At 57.2% G+C, this 10,625-nt stretch overlaps 2 pseudogenes; one reads left to right on the forward strand and one right to left on the reverse strand.

Annotated features, from left to right (window-relative positions):
• Positions 1-3,379: 3,379 nt before the first annotated feature.
• LOC112063971 (non-histone chromosomal protein HMG-14-like) lies at positions 3,380-3,932 on the forward strand (annotated as a pseudogene).
• A 38-nt stretch (positions 3,933-3,970) lies between these two features.
• LOC112063972 (60S ribosomal protein L36a-like) lies at positions 3,971-4,279 on the reverse strand (annotated as a pseudogene).
• Positions 4,280-10,625: the final 6,346 nt, after the last annotated feature.

The following is a 10,625-nucleotide window of genomic DNA, read 5'->3' on the forward strand; positions in this document are numbered from 1 at the left end:
GTCTGCTGCGAGCCCGTCTGCTGCGAGCCTGTCTGCTGCGAGCCTGTCTGCTGCGAGCCTGTCTGCTGCGAGCCTGTCTGCTGCGAGCCTGTCTGCTGCGAGCCTGTCTGCTGCGAGCCTGTCTGCTGCGAGCCTGTCTGCTGCGAGCCTGTCTGCTGCGAGCCTGTCTGCTGCGAGCCTGTCTGCTGCGAGCCTGTCTGCTGCGAGCCTGTCTGCTGCGAGCCTGTCTGCTGCGAGCCTGTCTGCTGCGAGCCTGTCTGCTGCGAGCCTGTCTGCTGCGAGCCTGTCTGCTGCGAGCCTGTCTGCTGCACGCCTGTCTGCTGCGAGCCTGTCTGCTGCGAGCCCGTGTGCTGTGAGGCCACCCCCTGCTCTGCCACCCGCCTGCTGTGCCCACCCCTCCTGTCAGCCCGCCTGCTGCCGCCCGGCCTCCTCCGTGTCCCTGCCCTGCCTCCCCGACTGCTCCCGCCCGGCCTGCTGTGTCCCCGCCTCGGGCACGTCCTGCTGTGACCGGCTGGATCATCTGCCCCCCACAAGCTGCTGTCTCTCGGGAGCCCCTGCCCCTCTGCTGGCGCCGGGACCTCCCCTCTCACCCTCGCTTGACACTCAGTGGCTGCCCAGAGGCAACCCCAGAGGGGATTTGAACCTGCCGTCCATCCCACAGACCCCTCGGCCAGGATGGACTGCGGGCCGCGGGCGCCTCCTCTGCGGGTTGACAGCTTGAATCCCATGTGACAAAGGTCAGCGGCTATCATCAATAAAACACTGTGTCCTCCTCAAAGACATGGTCTCGAATCCGAGTTCAAGCAGCTGAGAGACCACAGGATCTGAAAGCGGTGCCATCTGCACGCTCTGTGTCCCTTCCTACCCCAGGGCCCACCCTCCCCAAAGCCGGCAAGGGAGGCGGGCGTGGCGGCAGAAGTCTCGGACCCTGAGCGGGCCCTGGGCTCTTCCCATGCCCACCCCCTGCCTGTGCAGGTTAAAGGTACGTGGGGAGCGGCCGACACCCTGTTGGGTCGGGATCTGAGAGTCCAGGACTCGCACCGTTGGAGGGAGGTGCCCACCCAGAGGAGGCCTGCCTGCATGCTGGTCTGCGTACGAGCTCCTGTGGGCCCCGAGGGCAAAGCAGGGTCGGTTCAGACATCACTCCTTCTACCCAAGATTTCAAGGGCTGAGTGAGGAGGCAAGAACAAAAAAAGACACCTTGTAAACAAACCCTCAGGACAGTAGGGGAGGATGAGCCTGCAGTCTCAGTGGACCACTAGCACTAGAGTCAAGTGGGCCGCAGTCAGACTGATGATGTCAGCATCCGGCACCCTACTTATCCCCCGGTCACGAACAGGCTGATGAGGTCCGTAGGAGCAGAACAGTGGAGGCCAGGCAGGAGGGACCAGGAATTGAAGGCATCTCCCAGGGGGCTCCGCACCCACCCCTGCTCAGCTCCATCCAGGGAAGAGGGGACGGAGCAAAACCCGAAGAGGATTTTTAAACAGGAAATGGCCAGATTGCAAACCTACCTCAGCTCTTAAATCTCTTGCCCGAGTTTATTCAAGACCTGTACCCTTTACCTGTTCATTCAAGTTTTAAGAAAATATAACCATCTCCACATGGACAATGGACAAAGGCCTTGATGGACTCCGCGTAGCACAAAGAGTTAAAAAGACTTAGAGAAGGTTCCACTTCACCCCAACCCAAGAAAAGTGAAGTACAGGGATGTTGACACACGTGGAAACCAGAACCTACAACCCACAGGGACACTAAATCGTCCCTCAGAAGGACGAGCAGGGCGTCTTCGGGGTTCCTGACAGGACAGCAGTGTCGCCATGGACAACACGAGCAGGCACACGTGGCCGCATGTGCACCAAGTGACACCAAGCAGAAAACGGGCCGACTGCTGGCTCTGTGGCTGTCCACGCCGGTGAGGCCACAGAGCAGACGCGGAAGGAGAGAATCGGTTAGAGACATCCAGGTCTCTACTTTGGAGAGCTCGTTTAGAGCATGTTTGTAACGAAACGACAACTCTAAATCCTCTGAGAGCCTCCAGATCTCAGGCGAGCTCCTCTGTCACCGTGACACATCTATCATCCGTGTGACTAAGACACGGACAGTCACCACCCTCAAAGCCATCCTATGAAACAAGAGCAACCCGCCAAGCCTTTCTCCCCTGCCTGGTGGACAGCGCATGTGACACCCTGGGGGTGTCCGGGAGGGTGTCGGAAAGGCCAGGAGGTGACATAAAACGGCCTGGCTTGGATACAGGTGAAACTAAACAGGCCTGGCAGGGAGGTTTGGTTTGAAAGCAAGGATGGTGAGAAAGTGCCGGAGTAGTGGGTGCTCTAAGATTTCCTTCTGCACTTCACACCCTCATGATCATGTGGCATCACAGTGGTGGAAGTTTCTAGATATGTGCCTTCCAACAGGAAGGATACCCTGATGGCTCTCCTTGGACTATTTCTTGGTTCCCAAAGAGCTCCCCGCTGGCACCCTACTGTGGCAACAGCTTCCTTCTCTTGGGGATGGTGCCTTCTCTGGGCGTCCCCTCAACCCCCTCCCCAGGATGGCCCCAGTGCCTTTGCTCCTGAGGGGCCCGCGTTCACACCACAGGGGCTGAGCCGGCACTTTCTGGGCCATCCCCCACGCAGGCCTGCCCCTTCCTCCCATAATCGCCGTGATTCCGGACACGAGTGGGGCCTTTGTGCACAGTGAGCTCATCAAGTGTCAAGTGAGGCGGGATTCTCAAATTGGACTCTCCTGGTCCCTGAGGAACCAAGAGGTCAGATGCCACAGGACAAGGGGAACGGCGGCACGGCCACGCGGGTGCACGAAGGAGGGGCCGGACTCGTCTTGCAGCTTTGAGCTGCCCCTCTGGTGGGCTGAACTGTGTCCCCCCAAAGATATGTTGAAGTCCTAACTCCCAATACCTCTGAATGTGACCTTAGTTGGAAATGATGTCCTTACAGATGTGATCATGTTAAAATGAGGCCAGCGGGGTGCTCCCTAATCCACGGACATGTGGTGGTGTCTTTATCAAAAAAAAAAAAAAAAGAAAGGAAACTCTGGACACAGAGGCACAAGCAGATGGAAGAGGCTGTGAAGGTGAAGGCAGAGATCGGGGTGATGCCTGTACGAGCCGAGGAACCCCAGAGACGCCGGCAAACAAACGCCAGGAGCCGGAGGAGGGGATGGACTCTCCCTCGCCGCCCTGGGAAGGGACCAGCCCTGCCCACACCCTGATCTCCAATTCTGGCCTCCACCCCGGGAGACCATACACGTGTGCTGTTTAAGACAGTACCCTGGCAGCGGCCAGGCAGCCCAGCTTTGCAAAGGCTCCCCCTGCACCACAGCCCGCAGGCACCCGGCACGTGCTGGCCCTGCAGCCACGATGCCCAAGAGGAAGGTCAGCTCCCCTGAGGCAGTGGTGAAGCAGGAGCCCGAGAGGAGATCGGCGAGGTTGTCAGCTAAAACGCCTCCTGCAAAAGTGGAAACGAAGTCAGAAAAGGTGGCAGGAAAGAACATATCTTCAGGCAAAAAAAGTGCAAACAAAAGGGAAAAGGGGAGCAAAGGGAAAACAGGCTGAAGTGGCTCGCCAAGAGACTAAAGAAGACTTACCTGCAGAAAACGGAGAAACTGAAAACGAGGACAGCCTGCCCGCTGATGAAGGAGGAGAGAAAGAAGCCGTCTGGTTAATATCACACACACCCAGTCCTATCAGTGGTCCCTGTCTCCCTTCTTGTACAATCCAGAGGAATATTTTCATCAACTATTTTGTAAATGCAAGTTTTTTAGTAGCTCTAGAAACATTTTTTAAAAGGAGGGAATCCTACCTCATCCCACTTTTTTTAAGTGTAAATGCTTTTTTTTTTTTTTTTTTTAGTTTCCCAAGGGGAATTTTATGGATGGCACTGGTGTATTTCCCTTCCAAAAAAACCAACTGAAGCTAAATGAAGTAAACGGTCTCAAATTTTTGTTGTCTTCATAATAAAACAAAATGTGAAGCTGAGAACTGGATCACTTGGCCCTTTGTCTTCTTCTCTCTCCCCAGTTCAGAGTGCCTGCATCTCTTAGGAGCCAGCGCTCTCTTAGGAGCCAGCATTCGAGCCTCAGCGCAATCTTCTTTGTAGTTTTAGCCTTTTTCCGGAAAATCGGCTTAGTCTGCCCACCATAGCCACTCCGCTGTCCCTGGGCATACAGGGAATCCTTGCCCTTGTGCTGTGTCCCTTTGTGGGGCTGGGGCTTTGCCACTCTTACGGAAAGTCCGGTGGGTTTTAGGAATGTTCACCATGTTTGCGAGAGCACTGTCGGCACGGAGGAAGGTACATGTCTTTTTTAAGAGGTGAAAGCACTGGCTGTTTATTTTTTGGTGCAAGGAGAAAATAGCGGGATATTGAATATGGGAGGCTTTGATTGTCTTGGGTGTCAGCTTAACATTCCACAGATGGGGGGTAGCTTTTATATCCTATAATACAAAGCATACTACACGGCAGTTTGGAGTCAGTTGCGCATTTAATGTCTTGAACACTTTAAATTACTTCTCTTCCCGCGTTGTTTTTGGTAGAATTGTTTCCTAAAGCAAACCACTCACCCCTTGATCTCGGCTCTCCTGGGCAGAATTTTGTGCACTCTGTAACATCTCTGGTCGTGCTAGCCCAGTTCTTCTAGTAACTTTGTTAATGTGCTGTGAACCACTGACAATTGGAGTATGTAGTGTATGTGATATTAAATTGTGAATTAGTGGGACTTACCATGTAGCAGCATATCAATATTGGAAGATATTGGTACTTGATATCCCGTCAAGGAAAATTGCCTCCAAATTTTAAGCTGGAAAGTCACTGGAATAACTGTTCAGAAAAGAATCACAGCTACATGATTTTTTAGATTTTCGGTACATACGTTAAGAATTGTCTACAAATTGAAATGTCCGTGTACTGATCCTCAAAACAATCAGCAAAATCTAAATTATGAAAGAAAAAAAAAATTAAAAAGACAGTACCCAGTCTGTGTACTTTGCAGCCCTGGACGTTACCCCAGCCCCTCCCCAACTCCAGCCCCCTAGAGAGGGTGGAGAAGCCAGGAGGGGGTCTGCGTGTCAGGGGTCCAGGCCTGTGCCTGCCGAGGTCAAGAGCCGTCCCTGGAGAAAGCTGTGCCATGTCCCCCGCCCTCCTGGGGAGGAGGGACTGGGGCAGTTATGTCCTCTGCAGGCAAAGGAGGGGCTCCCAGGGAGTCACCAGGAGTGTGACAGAGCCCCCTGCAGGGAGGCCCGCCACTGCCAGGGTGCCAAGGTGCCCAGAATCTGTGCTGGGTGCTCAGGGGCAGGGTGGCCTGAGAGTCCCCACACGTGGGAGAGGGGACAGGGCCGACTCAGGCCAGGGGAGAGAGCCTGGAGCGGGACAGACACATCCTCAGCTACAGCGAGCGCCAGAGAAGGGCAAAGGCCCGCTGGAGGGGCTTCCTCCCCCGGCTGGGGGCGGAGGGTCCTCTCGCCCAGCAGGAAGGGCCCCCGAGGAAGAATGGGCTCCAAGACGGCACAGCAGGGCGAGGGGAGCTGGCTCCGCAGCCCTGAGTGGCTCCCCTCCTCCCCTTCCTTCCCCGACCTCTGGCCACGGCACCGATGGTCACGGGGCAGCTGGCAGGACCACGGAGGGACGGTGGAGGTCCGAGGCTGCGCCGTCAAGAAGCTGGACTGTCCCGCGCTGCCCTAACAAGTGCCAGGGACGCGTGGCTGAGACAGCGCAGAGTGTCACCTCACAGCTGCGGAGGCCAAATCGGGAGGGAGTCTCAAGGCCACAGTCACGGTGTGGGCCGCCCGCTTCTCGCCGGAGGCTCCGGGCAGAGTCTTTCGGCCGGAGGCCCCGCACCCTCGGCTCGTGGCCTGGCGTCCGGCTTCCCTCTTCCCGCGGCCTCCGCTTCTGCGGCCGAGTCTCCCCGGCCCCTCTCCCGAGTCCCGGCCGATGACTCAGGACCATATCCCGCATCACAAGAGCCTTACTTTACCCCCGTGGGCAAAATCGCGTTGCCGTGTGAGGGGGCGCGCCACCGTCTGGGGCGGGCCGCGGGCATCTCTGGGGGACCAGGAAGGTCCGCGCGGGGCTCTTGCCCACTCATCGGGAGGCAGAGGAGCCTTTCCCTGCCTGTCGGTGGAGCATCTCGCTTCCATTTAGCCTCGGGCTGGGGGACGCGGGGCACCACGGATCAGCTGCGGAGCAGAAGGCCTTTTCACCTGAACGGGGTCAGTTCAGGGAGTCAGTGACTTGCCCTCAATGCACGCAGAGCGGGGCGAGGACTGGCCTCGTAAGTTCGGGGACAGCGTGGGGGCCCCCGGGCCGAGCGCCGGGAGCTCGCCCCTCGACCCAGAGGCCGCCTTCCCAGGCTCGGCCACCCAGGGCAGGGCAGGAGGGCTGGCAGCACCCGGAGGGCTGCCAGGACGGGGCCACACGCACGATGGGCTGGCAGCTCACGGGCACACACACGTCAGGCTTGCGGCTCAATGGCACAAGGCAGGAAGCCTGGCAGCCCTCAGAGCAGCTGGCGTGGCACACGGTGGCGCGGGGCCACCTTCATACCCGGGCTGTGGCGTCCTGGCCACGCGGCACCCGGGTGTCTTCCTCGTGGCGGCCTGTTGTCTTTCCTCCTCGTCCCCCCGTCGGGTCTCTTCCTGGGGTTCCCAGTGGCAGTGGCTCAGTTCAGGAAGCTGCTTCTCAGCTGGAGGCTGACGGGGACCCAGCGGGCCTGTGATTTCTGGAATCGGAGCCTGGGTTGGATGGGGAAGGGCCGTCAGGTGGGGACGGGGGCCCCCCTTCATGATTATCAAGGCCCTCCCCAGTTTTAAACACCCTGTCCTTTGTCCACAGAAGCAGAGTCACACTCACCGCACCAGCGTCCCCCACTGCGTTTTGGAAACTCAGTGATCCAGAAGGTTCTCCCTCAGGGTCGGGAGCCTCACTGGGGGCTGTGGCCACGTTACGGCCATAATCGTAACGGCGGGGTTCCAGCTTTGTGTCAGAGCTGAGCTAAGCATTTTACGTGGACTCTCTCGTTACTGATCCACTATCAATCCTGCCACCATTCAAGGGGCAGGTGATACCCCATTTGCACAGATGTTCAATCAGGAAGATCTGGAAGGATCCCAGGATGCGTGCACGTTCTCACCTCTGCAAACGGAGAAGCGGGCACTGAGGCTGGCCAGCCTCACTCTGGAATCCATGGTCTTTCCACTGTGCCTGACGGTGCTGGGACCTTAGGGGTGGTCTGAGATTCTTGGATCTGTAAACTGGAATATTTTAAAATCAGATTTGGGGATTGTGTCCCGTATTTCTTCAAATTAGTCTTAGGCTTCAGCGCCATTCTCTTCTCCTTCTGGGGTTGAAATCACTTGCATGTTAGCCCTTCTGATATGGTCTCATAGGCCCTCTTCATTTTTCTTAACTCTTTGTCCCTCTTCTTCAGATTGGATTCTTTCTACTGATGTGTCTTCAGTTTCACCGACTCTTTCGTCTTCCACCCACGATCTGAGTCTGTCCCCGTGCACCGGCTCCCTAGCACCCCATGCTGTAGGATTTCCTTCTGCTTCTGGGACACGCCGGTTTCTGCAGCAGGGTCCTCACAGCCCCCTGACTTCCTCCGCCTGGAGCGCCGCCCCCGACCCTTCACTGCACCCAGTGCCGGCTCAGCATCACCGCCTCCCCGAGGCCCCCAGACCGCCCACCAGCACCCACTTCTCTCTGTCTGCTGAGCCTGCTTTCCTTTCCAGGCCTCAGCGCCCCCCGGAATGATGCCACGCATTCATTTTCCATTTATTCATTTCCCTGGAAGGCTCACGAGGCCGGACGTCTCTGTTGCCAGCCCAGAGCATAATCTGTTGCATGAACAAATCAGTTCTTGTACGATTGCATAAGGCAGAGCTGGCAAACTTTCTGTAAAGGGCAGAGGCTTTGCAGCCACACGGTCTCGCTCACAATGACTCAGCGCTGTCGGGGAAAAGCAGCCTTAGACACACTAAACGCGCGGACGTGTCTGTGCCCCAGAGAACTTCATCACACACAAGCAGCAGAACAGACTTGTCTCACAGACGGCAGTTTGCAGACTCCTGCTTCAAGGTTTTCCTGTGCGAAATAAAAACTCAAAATACATGACGGCCTCAAGGTCTCCACTGACGGCATGAGATAAAAAGGAGTAAAAGGGTACAGCACTCTGAGTGGATCCTGGGGTGCACAGCGATGGCCTGGAGAAACACCACGAACCCCCCGGGAAGGCAAACCAGAACATCCTGTTTGCAGAAGGAGGAACCCGCCTCAAAGCCAAACTAATTTATGGAGGAGAAGAGCACAGGAAAGTGTGTCCCAGGATAATTAGATGCTGTGGAAGCACGAAGGCAGCAGCCACGAGGAAGTCAACAGCTGTGCCTCTGTGTCGCTGGGACGCCCACGGCCCGGGTATAAAGGCCCCAGGGCGGCAGCCTGCAGACATCACCACCCTCCTCCCGACACCAGCGCAGCCCCACGCCACCGTGTGCCGCACCCGCTGCCCCTCGGGCTGCCAGGCTGCCTGCCGCATGCCCTGCCAGCCTTCCTGCTGCACGTCCAGCCCCTGCCAGGCGACCGGCACGCCCGTGAGCCGCAAGCCAGTTGTATACGTGCCCGTGAGCCGCAAGCCTACCGTGTGCCTGCCCGCGAGCTACAAGCCTGCGTGCGTGGCCTCCTCCTGCCACATTCCTCCGTGTGCTGCCAGCCCTCCCGCCCCGCCTGCTCTGCAGACCCGTCCCCCGTGGCATCCCTTCCTGCTTCTGATCACGGGCCTCCTCCCAGCCGCTCCCAGTGCAGACGGGGTCACACCTGTACCCCTCCCGGCAGGAGTCCTCGGTGGGCCTCCAGGTTCTGCACGAGGCAGACGACAGGCACGCTCAGCCGACCCTCTGAACCCGGGCGAGGAGGTGGCAGGATGGTCTGGACCCTTCCGTGAGCTGGCGCATCCCCCCTGGGAAGCCCCGGCCCCCAGGGTCCTCCTCTGTCTCCAGCAGGAAACCACGCCCCACGTGAGCCAGATAAGTCGTGCTTTCTCAATGCAGCCTGTCCCCCTGCTTTAGCTTCACATATTTTTGAAGTTTCCTTCCTGAAAGTATATACAAATCACAAGCATGGAAGACCCTCCTCAAAGAGCCCTCTTCCCGATGGCTCAGCTGAAGGTGGAGGGTCCTTGGTGGGTGGAGGGTGGGTGAAGGTGTCTCCTCACGTCCACCACTCGAGACTCACATTGTGGATGGAGAAGGACTTCCCCTCCCTCTGAGTGGGGCACAGGAAACAGGCCTGCGTCCAGGGTCCCACCTGGTGCCTACAGGATGTATATACAGGGAGGGCTGGGGACACTCACACAGACCCACCACACACACAAAGGGGGGTCCGGCCATCCCAGGGAGAAGAGGCAGAAGTCTGAGAAAGCCTCACTCCCAAGGCCCAGGCACACAGGGCCTGCCAAGGCTGACCGTGGGCCAGGACCAGAGACACGCCGCCCCCCCCCGCCCCCTGGCTCCAGCCTGGCCAGCACAGATGCCAGAGCAGCATTGTTCTCCACCAGGGAAAGGCAGATGCGTGTCGAGGTCCCTTCTGTGTGCTGGGCATGCAGGACAGCTGAAAATATAGGACAGAGTGAAATCACCCTTCTCCCCAGCCCTTATCCTAAGCACAAGGCACAGGTCCCCACAAGGAATCTGAAGTTGCTGGTACCCTGAAGGTCCTCAAATAATAATAAAACCCAAACCAAGGTCAAAGCAAGTTGATTCAAACCTCTCCTCACACTGATGACCTGACAGAAGGAGAGACGAGACATACCCATTCCCAGAAGGAGAGATTGTTTATGTCCATTTAAATTAACACATGATATCTGATAGTCAACAAAACTAATAGATATACAAAAAAGCAGGGAAAAATCAATCCATTGTCAACAGACAAAGCACTCAATACAACTAGACTGAAAATTCCTGAAAGTATATACAAATCACAAGCATGGAAGACCCTCCTCAAAGACCCCTCTTCCCGATGGCTCAGCTGAAGGTGGAGGGTCCTTGGTGGGTGGAGGGTGGGTGAATGTGTCTCCTCACGTCCACCACTCGAGACTCACATTGTGGATGGAGAAGGACTTCCCCTCCCTCTGAGTGGGGCACAGGAAACAGGCCTGCGTCCAGGGTCCCACCTGGTGCCTAAAGGATGTATATACAGGGAGGGCTGGGAACACTCACACAGACCCACCACACACACAAAGGGGGGTCCGGCCATCCCAGGGAGAAGAGGCAGAAGTCTGAGAAAGCCTCACCCCCAAGGCCCAGGCACACAGGGCCTGCCAAGGCTGACCCAGGGCCAGGACCAGAGAGCTCCCCCCCCTTCCCCCTGGCTCCAGCCTGGCCAGCACAGATGCCTGAGCAGCATGGTTCTCCTCCAGGGAAAGGCAGATGCGTGTAGAGGTCCCTTCTGTGTGCCGGGCATGCAGGACAGCTGAAAATATAGGACAGAGTGAAATCACCCTGCTCCCCAGCCCTTGTCCTAAGCACAAGGCACAGGTCCCCACAAGGAATCTGAAGTTGCTGGTACCCTGAAGGTCCTCAAATAATAATAAAACCCAAACCAAGGTCAAAGCAAGTT

Source organism: Physeter macrocephalus, chromosome 8 (genome assembly GCF_002837175.3).
Source record: "Physeter macrocephalus isolate SW-GA chromosome 8, ASM283717v5, whole genome shotgun sequence".
NCBI classification, from domain to species: Eukaryota; Metazoa; Chordata; class Mammalia; order Artiodactyla; family Physeteridae; genus Physeter; species Physeter macrocephalus.